Source organism: Schistocerca gregaria, chromosome 1 (assembly GCF_023897955.1).
Source record: "Schistocerca gregaria isolate iqSchGreg1 chromosome 1, iqSchGreg1.2, whole genome shotgun sequence".
In the NCBI taxonomy this organism is placed as follows: domain Eukaryota; kingdom Metazoa; phylum Arthropoda; class Insecta; order Orthoptera; family Acrididae; genus Schistocerca; species Schistocerca gregaria.
The window spans coordinates 894,479,231-894,486,940 of NC_064920.1; the positions used below are offsets into that span (position 1 = coordinate 894,479,231).

At 36.8% G+C, this 7,710-nt stretch overlaps 1 protein-coding gene across 2 annotated transcripts in view; it reads right to left on the bottom strand.

The window, feature by feature from the left end:
• The window catches only part of LOC126273917 (golgin subfamily A member 3-like), a 69,523-nt gene extending 62,602 nt beyond the window's left edge, over window positions 1–6,921 (bottom strand). The window contains exon 1 of one of the 2 annotated variants that reach the window (XM_049977067.1): window positions 6,776–6,921. The gene's annotated coding sequence lies outside the window, so the exon portion shown is untranslated. The remainder of the gene's footprint in view (window positions 1–6,775) is intronic. The other variant, XM_049977068.1, reaches the window with a different exon arrangement.
• Window positions 6,922–7,710: the final 789 nt, after the last annotated feature.

The window sequence follows — 7,710 nt, forward strand, 5'->3', positions numbered from 1 at the left end:
AGAAGATGCTCGTCCACCTAAAATCATATATACTGGGTGCCCCAAAAAGAATGACCCAATTTTAAATAGAGTTGTTTATTAAGAAGAAGGGCTTAATGCCAACAAATTGCACACTAAATTACTCAGAAAAGACAGAAGTTTATGAAAATCCATCATAAATGTTCAATATTTCCTCCATTGGCTGCACAGACGACATCTAGTTGATAGCCAAATTCATCCCAAACTGAGCGTTAAGGAGTCTTCTGTCACTGAAGCTACAGCAGCTGATATTCTGGTTTTTAATTCTGGTTTTTAGTTCATCAATGTCACGAGGTAAGGGAGGAACATAAAAACATTGTTTAACATATCCCCACAGGAAGAAATCACATGGTGTTAAGTCAGGGGAAATAGGAGGCCAAGAGTGTAAAGCCTGGTCTCGTGGTCATGTAGGCCCTATCCAACGTTAAGGCATGTTGGCATTGAGGAAACTGGACTCGTAGTGACATCTAGCAGATTTTTTCTGCAACTCGAGGCCATACTGATTACATCTAGTGTTGTTTCAGTTACCTAGTGATATTTGTCTCAATATTATTACAAGTTAAAATATGGTCATTCTTTTTGGGACACCCTTTACAATGCACAATGATAAGACCTATTGCATTATATGGTACTGAGTGATGGCCTGCACTCAGAAGTGCTGAGCACTCGGTACATGTCATGGAAATGTGCTTACTGAGAGGATCATTAGGTTTTTCTCTGCTCAACCATAACAACAATACAATGATTTGATAATTAACTGGAGTGGCTTTAGTCAATGACAAGATGCTTGACTGGATACTTTGTTAGTATGGACGCTCACAAAGGCACCACCTAGGACAGTCATCAGCTCAGCCAATCATCTCACTGTCAAATAAGACACAAAAAGTGGACCCCATTCCAATGGGAAAGCTATAGTAGTAGTAGTAGGAGGAGGAGGAGGTGGAGGAGGAAGAGGAAAAAGATGAAGGAGAAGTGGAAGAAGATGCAGTTCGGGACTTGTAAGAGGTTTCCTCCCAGTATATGTATAAAATATAACATGCAGACAGAAGAGCTGACAGTGTTAGATTCTTGGAATTGCAACTTGATACTAAATTCAGTTGGAAGAAGTATACTAGAGAGCCGTTAAAGCACTTAAAGAAATCTTTATTTGCAATGTGGATACTGTCAGACACAGGCAATATAAAAATTAAAAAGCTAGCACATTTCACTTATTTTCATTCTACAATATAACACAATTATTTTTTGGACAGCTCATCAAGAGAAGCTAAAGTTTTTCAAGTTCAAAAGCATTTAATACAAATTATTAGTGGTGTGAACTCAAGAACATTCTCTTCTGGCCCAGTCAACAAACAGGAATACTAAATACTGTTTCTCAATACATTTATTCCTTATGAAATTTGTCATAAACATATTCATTTAATTAATACTAGAAATACTAATAATATTTACATAACTTTAAAGCCATTTATTTTGAACCTGAATGCTATTCATTATTCAGGAATACAATTTTCTATAACTTGCCAGCAGCCTCAAACTTTTTATTACATCAACTATTTTTCAGTAAAACCAATTGATGTGCATATCAATCAAAGTGGGCAATACAAAAAAATGACTTCTGCTCATCTCCAATACAGTAATGACATAAATGCTAGTAAGTGTTTGAAATTGATTTTCTTTTTTATAATGCATGGCTACAAATGTCTGAGAATTATCACATGCAACCCAGTGTGTTAATTATTTACATTTTTGTAACAGGTTTATTATTATCTTCTAAATGAAAATATGTTTGAAATGTTTTAACTTATTGCAGATCCATGACGACCGTTTCCCTTAGGATCTGTGGATGGAATAGTAGCACATACCTCTTTTTGTAAATAGGTATTATGTATTATCATGTTATGACATGTTCTACATCCTTGAGGATCTCCTCACATTTTTTGTCATCAGCAAAAGATGCAATATAACCTACATTGACCTTGGTCTGCTGCTGTGGAAAGGTGTCTATCCTGTTCACTAAAAGCAGCTATGTAACTAAACATTTCCCCACCTGAAGATGAAGCTATGAACCACTGAAATGCACAGTGGCAAAATAAACGACTCATGAGGAAACTTTTATTTGTATTCATCAACAGCCACAGCCCTAATGATGATGTCTTTCGTATCTCATTTCTAACCTAATCACAAAACTGTGTTCTTTCTTTCAGCTCTGCTGCCATGAACTACATATCTCTTTATCTCATTCTGTCGTTTATTCTTCTCTCTGCATACAATTTATGCACACTTTTTATGGACACCTTAAGAAAATATTTCTAATTTTGAAAGCTAGGGACTGTTACATTTGGCATTCGGGTGTAGCTCCCACTGAAATTAACACAACTTAAGGCAGATACTGCAAATATAATTACCGCTGATGAAAACAAGACAAGTTAAATTTGTCAGCTGTGACTGTCTAATTAATTTAAATATGTATTAATTTCAAACATTTTCATGGATCCCTCACTATGAAGGAATTATCCAAGTGGGACGGAAATCAGTAAACATAATAAACATGTAGAGAAAAACAATTGATTACAGTTACAGAAAAATCTGATGATTTATTCAAGAGAAAGAGCTTGAGAAACTGAACAAGTGAATAACACGTTGGTCCACCCTTGGCCCTTTTGCAAGCAGTTATTCAGCTGGGCTTCACTGATATGTCATGGATGATACTCAAAGAGGATCTGTTATAAAATGAAATGGCATCCTAGGCCATCACTCCAGGTTGCTGGACCCTATGGTGGCTGACAGTCAAGTTGGTATCCCAGCACTCTCCAAGGCCTCATCAGACATGTCTTCATTGGTGTCTGAGGCCTGGACTTTCATTGACTGGAGTACAATTGCCTTCAGTGATTAGCCCCACTTTCAACTGAGCCCCAATGACCAGTGAAGAAGTGCCTGGAGATGCCTTGGACAACAGTGGGGTACCAAACTGACTGTCACCTGCCATATTACCCAACAACCAGGAGTGATTATCTGGTGCGCAATTTCATTTCACAGCAGGACCCCTTTGGTTGTCATTACGGCACCCTTAAAGCATGGCAGTACACTGATGATATTCTACGCCCTGTGTTATTGCCCTTCATAGCAAGCCATCCTGGGCTTACATTTCAGCAAGATAACGCCCTAGTGCACATCACAAGAATTTCTATTGTTTGTCTTCATGCTTGCTAAATCCTTCTTTAACCAGCAAGGTCACCAGTTCTCTACCCAACTGAGAACCTTTAGAGCATTATGTGAAGGACTCTCCAACCAGCTCAGGATTTTGATGATCTAACACACCAGTTGGACATAACTTGGCACACTATCGCTCAGGAGGTCTTTAAACAACACTATCAATCAATGCCAAGCTGAATAACTGCTTGTATAAGGGCCAGCGGTGGACCAACATGTTACAGACTTGCTGCATTTTTGAAGCTTTTTCTCTTGAATAAATCACATAATTTTTCTGAAATTGTATTTATTTGTTTGTCTGTAGATGTATATCACATCTACTGATTTCTGTCAGATTTGGATGATTCTTTTGTAGTTGCATTTTTTTAAATACCAAATTGGGGCATTGAATGTATAAAAGTAAGGGTGACATGAATGGTCATTTGTTTGTTTGGCTCATAGGAAAGTCATAGAAATGTTTAAAAACAAACTGGCAGACTGCTGAAGACAGATACCAATTATCCCACAAAAGGCTCTTACAAAGTTTCGAGAGCCAGTATTTAATGAGGCATTCTTATTCCCCACATGTATTGCTCCTCTATGGACTGCAAAGACAAAATTAGATTAATTATAGCATGCACAGAGGCACTTTAGCCATCCTGCTCACTACACAATTGGAGCTGGACAAAACCCGTGCCAATACCGTCTGCCCTGTACTTCATAGTAGTATTTATGCAGATACAATTCTGCCAAGAGACACACACATCAGTTATCAAAGTGCATGAGAGGAAAACAACATTTCACAGTGTCTGTCTGCAACCCAATGAGTGATGTTTACCGTGAGTAGCAAACGATCCTCTCCCTAATACTGTTGATTTTCCGATGTAGAGTTTACACTGTCTGAAATAGAATTTCCAACTTTTTCATTTGATGTAGACAAGAATTGCATCAGGCATCATGTCAAACATTAGGTAGTGATTAAATTGTGGTTGACTGTTAGTAAATGTAGCATGAGGCTATTGCCCATATACTTAACTATTTAAAGAGCTCTTCCAGTAACATTTGGTTGTGATAGGTTACATTGCCAATTTTCTGAATTATCAAAATGTGCACTGGTTGGATCAAACTATATATTTATTTTGCACTATTAGCTGTTGTGCATATTTAGGCTGTGTAACCATTTTCAAATGATAACATACTGTAACCCACTGAATAGACACATTTGGATTTGCAGCTGAAGCATTTGTTAGATGATATAAACAGTAAAAACTGCCATTCCCCTTTTTGAAGATGCTGTTTTGCTGAGCACACTCACTGGGTTTTTTGACGTGACTCTTTGCATTTTTGTGTTAGGTTAAGTGTGCAGCTAATGGTTTCTACATTTTAAACAGCAGTCTAAAAGAGGTCATTTTATACACTGTATGTTGTCATTATTACTCACTTGTGAGCAATGAAAATTTTCTTCCTAAATGAAGAGTTGCCCCAGAATATGATGGTACGAGCGAATTAAAACATAGAAAGTAAGCCAACTTTTAGAAATTTTGATGTCCAAAAACAAATACTGGGATGGTTCCTTTAAAAATGGCATGACCAATTTCCTACCTCAATTAGAAGCTGTGCACCAGTTGTAATGGCTACATTAAAATCTGATCTTCTCTCTCTGTAAACACCTAAGAATTTCGAACATTCATTTTCTTCATTCATTCATTTTTCTACCATGCATAATTTTTAACAGTGTGGTCAGGTTAGATGTAGCACAGAATTGTACTATATATGGTATTTCGTTTTATGTTAAGTTCAGTTACAGTCTGTTTGCAGAATACCACTTATGAATTTTAAAGAAAATGTTACTTTACAGTGCTGAGATCCTCAGTTGGTTGTGATCACTAAACCTGAATCATTAGCAAGCTGAATTCTTTCTGTTTCTTTAATGTACAATGGCAGCTTATTTACATAAAGCAAGAAAAAGAGTAGGCCCAATGCTGATCCCTGTGGTGCGGTTTAGTGATTAGTCCCCATTCTGAAGACGCTGTTGTGTTGCATATAGTAACATTATTTCTCAGGGTGGCAAGCGGAATACTTTTAGCTAGATTAACTATACAGCCGAATGCTTCTACATTTGTATGTTTCATGACTGCAGATCTTAATATTTCTGCACATTGAGAGACAGTGGTCAGTTTTCAAAACAGATCAGGATTTTTCAGGGTGCTTTGGATACTACTATATTTTTCACTGAATGAGCCTCTCTCACATATAACTGCACCATATGTAGAAACTCTAAGATTTCATATAATACTTCCTGCTAAGGCATTCTTTTACATAAAACAAATAATAGTAAATGAACAAAATCATCATGAGAAAGTAAGAGTGGTATCACAGTTAATGTACCTGGGATAATAAGGGTTGTCGAATGTTCATTTTGGTTCATATTTCCACACCCTCCAAGTGACAAAAATTATGCTGCTTCCCAAATATTACTGATTTTAATGGAAATGTATTTAACTTCTTGTCTGTGTTTGAAGTTATTCACTATAAACTACTGCATTTTGGCTATGATCACTATTCCAGTAACAGTATTACTGTGACAGAAATCTAGCATGCACACCTTCAAAACAAAATTTTTGTATTGCTTTTAAGTATCCCATCTGTCTCCACATATGAATGTTTGCTGTAATATTTTTATATAAAATATTCTGGAATTATTATCTTAATTGACCAACTGACCTGCATCCATATTATTCCCCGAAAGAAAAAAATGCATTACACTCTATTCACCGTAATACTAATGAGGGGCTTGATAAGTCGAGACTGCTTATTTTTTATGAAAAGTCAAAACAAGGTTTATTTTATCCTCCCGTTGTATCATGGTAGTCATAAACCTGTTGTCATTACAAAAACAGACAGGTTCAGAGCGCCACAATTTGTGTGTTATGGCATCATTAAAACTAGAACATTCCTTTTAATCTTTAGCAGAAATTGGTCGGCATTAGTATAACCTCAAACTGCAGTTTGCTCAATCAAAGTTCTACATTGCACATTATAAGGCTACTACAACATACAACAACCTTTTATTTACGTGATCAGCTGGGAGCTCATGTGTAAGATAAACATAAGTGAACAGCATACGCAGCTATTGGAAGATCATGTGTAACTAATTGGGTAAAGCAAGTATTCGGACGACCGGATTAATTAAAGAGCATGAAACAGGACATTGTGAAGTAGTCTGTTCGGCCTCACTCAGTCACAATCATTCAGAGTGACCGGAGCAATATGCCCATTCCGCGAAGTACTCGTCCCATGACAGCAGTCCGATTACGTTAGCTTCCTTCTAACGCCAACATAAACCTAATTTTAAGTTACTAATAAAAATTAGTGTTTAAAGTAAGTGCACTATTTCTGTTCCCATATGTGTAATGTTCATTCTTGGACTTTCCATTCGTGGTAGTAAATAAGCACCGGAAAAATGAACATTTGGATTAGTATGCCGAAACCAATCAAAATGTATCAATTTCAAACTTTTTTTGGTGAAGGTAAGTTAATTATTTTACAGGATGCATCAATCACATACATTGTTCAAACCATGGCAATTGTTGACAGCCACAGCCATATGATGACAACTCAGCACCGTGTATTTGTTGCTACTGCCTATCGATACCACAATCGATAGGAGATATGAAGTTTACTCCAATCGCAGGTAGAGCTTTGCACGTGAATGGCAGATATGTGCAGAAATGAGATGTACGCAAACCCGGAAGTTGGAGATGTAGGTTATAGCGAAATTGCTCAAATCAGTTGGTGCAAATCCCGTTTCCGCAGGCAAGTTGAGGACTGTGGGCCACAGGGTATATACAACTATGAAGTGACTATGGGCTACTGCTCATGTCCTGAACATCAAATCGGTCTAGTCACTTGATTTTGGGACGATGTTCCTTTTCTACAATTTGCTGTGAATTGTCTTTTATTCATCTCATAACGTACATTTCCAAACCATTTGGTTTGCTAGCAGGAGACATGTCAAAAATTTATAACACAGTTACAATATTTTTTACGCTAATAAATAATTGAACTAAAATGAATAACAACAACATAAGGATATTTCTTGGAATATTTAACACAATGTATCCAGCTCAAATTTCCAGCTTGTGTGTGTTTGTGTGTGTGTTTGAGGTTTACGGGCGCTAAACAGTGGGGTCATGTCCTGGATGAATTCATCCACTGAGTAATAACATTTCATGTCTGTGCCTCATATAGCTTTCTTTTAAACGGACCTAAATTCACCTGCACTAACTTCTTCCCTTTTAATTTAAGACATATTTCCAGTCAAATATATTGTGGTCCATGGGCATACAGTCTGAGATGATGCTTGGGGAGCACAAAATTTTCATTGTTTCTAGTATCATGTGAATGAACAAAATGGTTTCCCCCAAATAGTTCATGTCTGATGTACGAAAATATAATACTCCCATATATGTATAGGGATGTCAGAGATAATATTTTAAATTT